Source organism: Orycteropus afer, unplaced genomic scaffold (genome assembly GCF_000298275.1).
Source record: "Orycteropus afer afer isolate SDZICR_OR568_19922 unplaced genomic scaffold, OryAfe1.0 scaffold00143, whole genome shotgun sequence".
Taxonomy (NCBI): domain Eukaryota; kingdom Metazoa; phylum Chordata; class Mammalia; order Tubulidentata; family Orycteropodidae; genus Orycteropus; species Orycteropus afer.
Genome location: NW_006921730.1, coordinates 3,917,303 through 3,926,078, shown reverse-complemented (window position 1 = coordinate 3,926,078; position 8,776 = coordinate 3,917,303).

The window sequence follows — 8,776 nt, the reverse complement described above, 5'->3', positions numbered from 1 at the left end:
GCGAGCCTTTTAGCCTAAACGGACTATTCCTAAAGTTGCACGGTAATGTACCAAACAGTGTTTCTTTGCTATTCATAAGGTTTTCCCTGGCCAATTCTGATACATATTTTAGTCAAAATATTGGTATTTCTCAAGTAATTCTTAGTATTACTCAAGTAATATTGAAGATTGCAAATTCTGAAATCTCAGTGGCTTAACTATTTTTCACTCATCTTAATGCAATGCAAATCAGGCATCCTAGTAGTGACTCAGGAATTCAGGCTTTTTAATCTTCCAACTCTACCATCTTGAATTTATTCGCTTCCTATTACACAAATGAAAGAGAAGAGATGACAGGGGCACATTGGCCTTTAACTACCTCAACCCAGAAGCCATTACTTCATCTACATTTTATCTGCCAGGACTAGACACATGTCCCCAACCCAACTGTAAGGGAGACTGAGAAATGTAGAGGAATACAGTAATTTTTGGTTATTACTGTTTGTCACAATATTTCATTCAAAAATTTCAAATAACATTAAAGGAGGACATGAGATTTATCACAATGAGATAAAGGTTAAGAGAGGTTAGAATATATTAACAACAACTAATTTTTTCCAAAAGATTAATGTACTTCAAAAAATTCTGAGAGAATGTGACAAGACAGATAATTGATTTAAAGTAGGTTTAGAGATGTGGAGATGAGGTTAAATAGAAATGAAAGCATGAAATTATACTCTTGGATGGCAGATAGCTCTACTTACCACCCTCTGATTCCTAGAGGTTTTATATTGAGAAGGCAAGTAGGCTTTTAACACATCTCAGCAGAAGAAGAAAGTTGTCATAGCTCATTCATTTCACAGGGTTTGACCTATACTGCTTATAATAAACTTCAAAGAGATGCATGCCAATTGTTTCAAAGTGTCATATAAACAAAACTTCATATAAACATCAGTCTGGATCTCCACCAACTTGTACAGATCTACTAGACATTCAACAGAGCAAACCAGCAACAGAGTTTATTCTTAAGCCTTCATATTTGAGGATTACTTTGTTCATTTTTCTACTTTTTTTTTCTTTTTTTAATGTTGGTGTTGTTGTTATGTGCCGTCGAGTCGGACCCGACTTATAGCGACCCCTCCTTGGGTTTCCGAGGCAGTATCAATACAGAAGTAGATTGCCCAAACTTCCTTCCAAGGAGTGGCTCATTAGTCACTATTTAAATGTTGGTGACTGATTTATAAATATAGTAACTAAAATCAATTGGAGATACACTTGAAATGTGATTCTACTAATATATGTGCATTAGGTAATTTAACAAATGTAGCCTTATTCCTGTCACTTAGATTAAAAGCATTAGTGCTAAAAGGTGAGATAAGGTGGATCTCTATTAATTTTCCTATAAATGATCAAGAAAGATTTGTTAGACTAATTCTTAGATTAGCTAAAAGTGACAGAAATTTTTAAAGGATAATCTGATCCTCCATTTTAACAGTAAGGAAGAAGAGGAAAAGGAATGAATTAATGAAAGGAAGGAGGGAAAGAAACAGAAAACGTGTTTTTGAACTATTTAAAAAACATTCTGTACTTTCTTTAGATCCTGTGTATTCAATTTGGTCTATTATCCTCAATAATTTTGAAATAAATAGCAAACTGCAAAATTCTTAATGGTCGTTATCTTAGTTATCTAGTACTTGTATAACAGAAATAGAACAAGTGGGTAGCTTTAACAAACAGATACTTCTCACAGTTTAGGGTGCTAGAGTCCAAATTCAGGGCATTAGCTCTAAGGGAAGTTTCTCTCTCCATCTGCTCTGGGAGAAAGTCCTCTTCTCAGTTTTTATTTCTAGGTTCCTTGGCAATCATGTGACATGTATCTTCCCTCCTGATTGTGCTTGCTTGCCTGATCTGCTTTTATATCTCAAAAGAAATTTATGATATACCCTACCCTCATACTGCTTCATCAACATAACAAATGGAACCTATTGCTAAATGGTATTATTACCACAGGTATAGTCACTGCCATGACTCAGTTCTGACTTATCGTGACCCCCAAGGGTTTCTAAAGCTGTATATCTTTATAGAAATAGATTGTGCCATCTACTTCCCACAAAGCATCTGCTGGGTTTGAAATGCCAGCCTTCTGGTTAACAGCCAGATGGCTACCTACTATGCCACCAGAGCTCTTTAACCACAGGTACAAAGGTTAGGATTTACAAAACACATTTTTAGAGAACTGTGATATCAATAACTTTATACATAAGGCATGGAATAAATGAACTTTATACATAAGGTATGGAATAAATGATCTTAAGTTTGGCTTTAGTTACCATATCAGCTTCTTCTTTGTAAAAGAATGAATCACCAGTTTAATTCATCAAGGAAACTCTAGGAAAGCTCACACCTCTTTTTGAAGATTTTGAAACTTAAATAGCCAAGAATAGAAGCCACTTCAGCTCATTCTTCAACAATTTTATCTTAGCTCACAGTGACTCTTAAATTATATCTTATGAATTAATGAACTCATTAATTAATCCATCATTTGAGCTCCCTTTATTTTGGACACATTGCTGGAACAATTAAATTTAAATTCTAATCATGGGGAATTAAACAGGCACGAATTGCTAAGAGTTCTTTTTTTCTCTTTCTCTCTCTTAGAATAAGTCAAGAAAGTTTATAACTGAAAACAATCTCAAGGGCCCTTTGACTCTGCCATTTCCCTAACACAAATGGCCCTGTGGATGTTGCTTTACTCTTCCAGAACAGATAATAATACATCACTACTGAAAAACCAAACTCACTGCCATGGAGTTGGATCTGACTCATAGTGACCCCTCCTTGGGTTTCCAAGGCGTTATCACTACAGAAGTAGATCACCCAATCTTCCTTCCAAGGAATGGCTGGTGGGTTTGAGGGGGCAATATTTGCACTGCTGAGCCTCTCATCTGTCAGTGAAAATTACAAGCTTCTCTGACATCCTAAAAGCACAGTGGGCTTGGGCTGATCACACTGATGAAGTCTGTATTTTAAGTGTCAGTTTACTAATCTGTCTCCCACATCACACTTCAAAAAGCAACATGAGAGGGTTCCACTTACACATCACTGTGTTCTGTTTCTAGTACTTGGGTTTCTGAGGCAGTATCTCTATAGAAGTAGATTGCCCAGCCTTCCTTCCAAGGAGTGCCTGGTGGATGTGAACCACCAGCCTTCTGGTTAGCAGTCAAGTGCCTTAGGCACTACACTACCAGAGCTCCTACACCTCATTTAGTGCTTTAAAAGTTGATCATTACTATTTTAAAGGCCTAGGACATTTTGTTTAATATATATATATATATATATTGAGCTACTAGCACAGGACAAACTGCAAGAATGTGTTCATTGCTTAAATTCCTATTACATTTGCAATCCAGATTTAGTTTTTGGAAGCCAATCTTCTATCCCTCCTCTCTCTAATTCTCTTTCTGTCACCAGTTCTTCCTAGATGGACTGACATTTCCTGTTTTGCAGTTTATATGGAAGGAATCAAGTCTTATAAACAGGGGGAATTGGGGGGGGGGGAAGGAACTTAAGAAATGAAAGAAAAACTGGCACAACCTATCATTTAGAATGGGAAAGAATAAATAAAGGTGAATTAATCAATCTAAATGGCTTAACTACATCCTTCAGACAGGTTTCTATGTACTTATGCACACTCGATATTTAACTCTTTCTGGGGGAAGATATTTCTCAGCATTTATGTGGATGATACAATGTTACATCATATGAAATAAGATAAATGGAGAGAATAAGAATTTAAAAAGAAAATAAATGACCATAAGATATTTGACTTGAAATAGGGAGACCACATTGCTCTGGTGGCACAGTGGTTAAGCACTCAGTTCTTAAATGAAAGGTCAATAATTTGAACCAACCAACCACTCCATAGGAGAAATATGTGGCAGTTTGCTTCTGTAAAGATTTACAGCCTTGGAACTCTATGGAGCTGTTCGACAGGGTTGCTGTGAGTCGAAATTGATTCAGGGGCAATAGCTTTTTGGTTTTTTGAGGGCTACTAACTCACTAAGGCTAAGTATGAAAAAAAAGCCAATCTAGCTTAGACTCTGGACCAGTGGTTCTTGAACTTCACTATGCATAAGAATCACCTGAAGAACTTGATAAGCACAGTTAATGTACAGATTTTGATTCAGAAAATCTAGGTTAGAGTTTAAAAAGAAAACTCACTACCATCAATTTTATTCCTACTCACAGCAACCCTTTCAGGACAGAGTAGAACTGCCACATACAGTTTCCAAGGCTATAAGTCTCTATGGAAGCAGACTGCCTCATCTTTCTCCTGCAGAGCAGCTGGTGGATTCAAACTGTCAAGCTTTTGGTTAACAGCCAAATGCTTTAACCACTAGGCCACCAGAGCTCCTAAGGTTGGCATAAGAACTTGCAATTCTGACACTTTCCCAGGTGATGCTAATGCTGCTAATTCATGGACCACAATGTGTAGCATTGTTCTAGACTGTTGTTAGGTTCAGTTGTTGATTTTGACTCATAGCAACCCCACATGACAGAATAGAATTGCCAACTTTTTGTGCAGCCAACCTTTCAGTTAGCAGCTGAGTGCTTAACTATTGCACCACCAGCACTCCTTTTGCTCTAGCTACTGACATTAAAATGACAAAATCAAAATTAGTTCCACTAAGAATCAAAAGGACCTAACAAAGCCTAGTTGTGAGGAACAAAACATTTTTAGCAAAATGGTAGTACCATTGACCTGCATAGAAACTAAAAAGAAAATGGTAGGAGAACGGGGAGGTGAATTTCATTTTTTTTATAAATGCTGTATTTTATATGACATGAGGATGTCTATGATCTGTAGAGAGCAGACAATAGATGGTTGTTCCAGACATATAGTTAAAATTCAGATTTAAAATAGAGATTTGCAAGTCTTGGTAATGCAGTAGTTGAACTCAAGGGGAAGCCATGGAAGAACCTCAAGAAATTTCCAAATGATGGTTTACAAGAAGAATAGACACAAAAAGGAGAGGAAAAGAACTGGTTACAATGACTATGATGGAAGAACAGGAGCCAGGAGATGGATGACTGTTGCAAGCATTTAAAGAAGAGAGTTTCATGTATTAATAAGTAGTTTGTGCTGAATGCTTCAAAGAGAACAAGATAGATGAAACCAAAGAGATATGCCCCAGGATTTGCGCAATAGTCACCAATGAACTTCTGAAAGAACTGTATCAGTGGGATGGAGCAGAAATCAAACTGTGAGTGGGTCAAAATAAAATGGAAAAAGAAAAATCCAGGCAGTTAGCATGAATTAAAACAGGAGAACTATACTGAACTTAAAGTTTACAGAGCTAAGATTTAATGATATTGACGATGTTTACCACTTTCTTCTTAATTTCCAAATATCTGTGAATAGGTTGTGATAAACTGAAAAAAACAACCCCTTAAAATATATCCACATGCTAATCCCTAGAACCTGTGAATGTTATTTTATGTGGCAAAAGATCTTTATAGATGTGATTATGTTAATGATCTTAAGATGGGGGAAATTTCTGTGAATTTAAAGTAGGCCTTAAATTCAATCACAGATATCTTTATAAGCGGATGCAGAGGGAGATTCCACACCGAAAGGAGCAATATGACCACTGAAACAAAACGATAAGCTGCTGGCTTTGAAGATGGAGGAAGGGGCCACACGCCAAAGACCACAAAGAATTCTTCTCTTGTAGATAAGGAAACTGATTTTACCCTAGATGTTCACAAAGGAGCACTGACCATGTGAACACCTTAATTTCAGTTCAGTGAAACTAATTCCAGACTTCTAAGCCTCCAGAAGGATCTCTGGTAGTGTAGTGCCTAAGGCACCTGACTGCTAACCAGAAGGCTGGCGTTCAAACCTACCAGCCACTCCTCGGAAGGAAGATGGGGCAATCTACTTCTATAGTGATACCTCCTCGGAAACCCAAGGAGGGGTCACTTTGAGTCGGGTCTGACTCAACAGCATGTAACAACACAACAACAACAAACCTCCAGAACTGTAAGAGAAAAAATTTAGGTCTATAGCAATTTATTACAGCAGCCATGGGAAACTAATAAATAGGTGGCTTCTCAATCCTATCTTAGAAATAAATTTAATCACCTACTTTTAAATGAACACTGTAAGTGATTGAGCTATGTATAGTGGTTGTTATTGTGTGCTGTCACATCGATCCTGAGGGTAATAGTATTTCATTGCTCTTCTTACATCCAATTTGGTAAGAAATAGATTTGCTACTTATTATAAGACCTTGGAAGACATCCTTAACATTTTTCAAAAATAAAGCAAAAGATATGGATTTTCTCTTTAAAACGTTAACTTTTTAAAATATGGTTTGGGTTTCTAAAATGGGTTTTCCAGATAGCAACTATAACACATGCCAGAAAGTACAGTCATCAGCATTTCATAACACGAATGCTAAAATGAAAATCCCAATTCCTCGTAACAATAAAAGTCCAATGACCAGATCCTAATAGAGAAAAATGCAAATTAATGATACCAAGAAAATTATAGAAAATCAATATTATTTTCTAGAATCAAAATTCTAGAAAATCAATATTATTATATTATTATATTTAGACAGGGAGCCCTGTCTAAAAATGTTTGTATTTAACTATATTACTTTTTTTAAATGATGGATAGTTAAGTTACAATTTTAACTGATCCATCAAACATCCTTAATATTTTCCTGCCAAGGAGAATCTTGGACATCTAGACACATAGGACAAACAGCTGTGGGCCTCAGCAAATATGAAAACTTCCCCTCTTTACTGATGAATAAATAATGAGGCTCACTTGACTAGAATCCTCCCTTCTTCCAAGTGGCCATACAACAATGTTACGGCCTAGATCTAGTCCACATCTAAAGCAGGTCATAGCTAAGGGTCTCCAATCTCTATAAATATGACAGTTCACATATAGTAACAGTTCTAAAAAAAAAAAAAAGAGATAAGACCATTTATTTCTGTATGGAAACTGGTATGAAGGCAGAAGATCTGTGAAGGTTATTAAGTTGAACTCTTTGAGGTTCCTTAATATCTAGTTACAGATCAGTTATGTAATATAACCTTTTTAGCCTATATATATTCACAGGATAGTGGATTCCATGTGGTTTACTGAGCACTGTACAAAGAAATTTTCACTTCTCATCTATTCGCTTCCTTCAAAGAATATTTTGTAGGATCTATTTGTTCATTTTGTCATTTTATAGACCATCTCAAGAATAGACTTGACACATTGGATCTCATTAATGATTGAAGACCTGAGAAGTTGCAGGATGACATCAGGACAACCTAAACAAAGAGTACAAAAGGTTATTTAAAAGACAGGAGAGAAAAAAAAAGACCAAAATAAATGTCAGAAGAAACTCTAAAACTTGGTCTTGAACATTGAGTAGCTAAAGCAAATGGAAAATACGAAGTAAAAAAGCTGAACAGAAGATTTCAAGGACAGCTTGAGAAGACAAAGTAAAGTATTGTAATGAAACGTGCAAACTCCTGGAGCTAGAAAACTAAAAGGGAAGAAAACACTTGGCATTTCTCAAGCTGAAGGAACTAAAGAAAAAGACCAAGTCTTAAGTAGCAATATTGAAGGATTCTATGGGCAAAATATTGAATGACTCAAAAAGCATCAAAAGCAGATGGAGGGAATACAGAGTCACTATATGAAAAAGAAACAGTCAAGGTTCAACCATTTCAGGAGATGGCATATGATCAAGAACCAGTGGTACTGAAGATGACCAAGCTGAACTGAAACGTTGGTGAAAAACGAGTCTCCAGGAATTGACGGAACCCCAGTTGAGATATTCAGCAAATGATGCAAAGCTGAAGTGCTCAAACATCTATGCCAAGAAATTTGGAAAGCAGCTACCTGGACAACGGACTGGAAAAGATCCATATTTGTGCCCATTCCAAAGAAAGATGATTCAACAGAATGTGGAAATTATCAAGCAAATCATTAATATCATGTACAGGTAAAATTTTGCTGAAGATAACTCAAAAACATTTGTAGCAGTTGATTGACAGGAAACTGCTAGAAATTCAAACCAGATTCAGAAGAAGATGTGGAACAAGAGATAGTATTGATGATGTCAGATGGATCTTGGCTGAAAGCAAAGAACACCAGGAAGATATTTACCTCTGTTTTATTGACTATGCAAAGGCATTTAACTGTGTGAATAATAGCAAATTATGGATAATTGAGAAAAATGGGAATTCCAGAATACTTAATTGTACTTCTGCAGAACATGTACCTAGACCAAGAGGTAGTCATTCAAACAGAACAAGGGAATACTGGATTGTTTAAAATTAGAAAAGTTGTGTGTCAGGATTGTTTCTTTTCACCAGATTCAATCAATCTGTATGCTGGGCAAATATTCTGAGAAGTTGAACTATAGGACAAAACACACAGCATCAGGATACAAGGAAGAATTGTTAATAATCTGCAACACGCAGATTGAACAAAACCTTGCTTGCTCCAAGTAAAGACAACTTGAAGCTTACTTATAAAGTATGGATTATACCTCAACATAAAGCAACGAAAGTCCTCACAACTTGCCCAGTAAGTAACATCATGATAGATGTACAACGACTGAATTTGTCAAGGATTTCATTTAATTTGGATCTGCAATCAATGCCCATGGAAGCATGAGTCAAGAAATCAAATGACATATTATATCGGGCAAGTATTCAAAATGATTTTTAAAAGTCTTCTTTAAAGTGTTAAAAAGCAAAAATGTCACTTTGAGGACTAAGA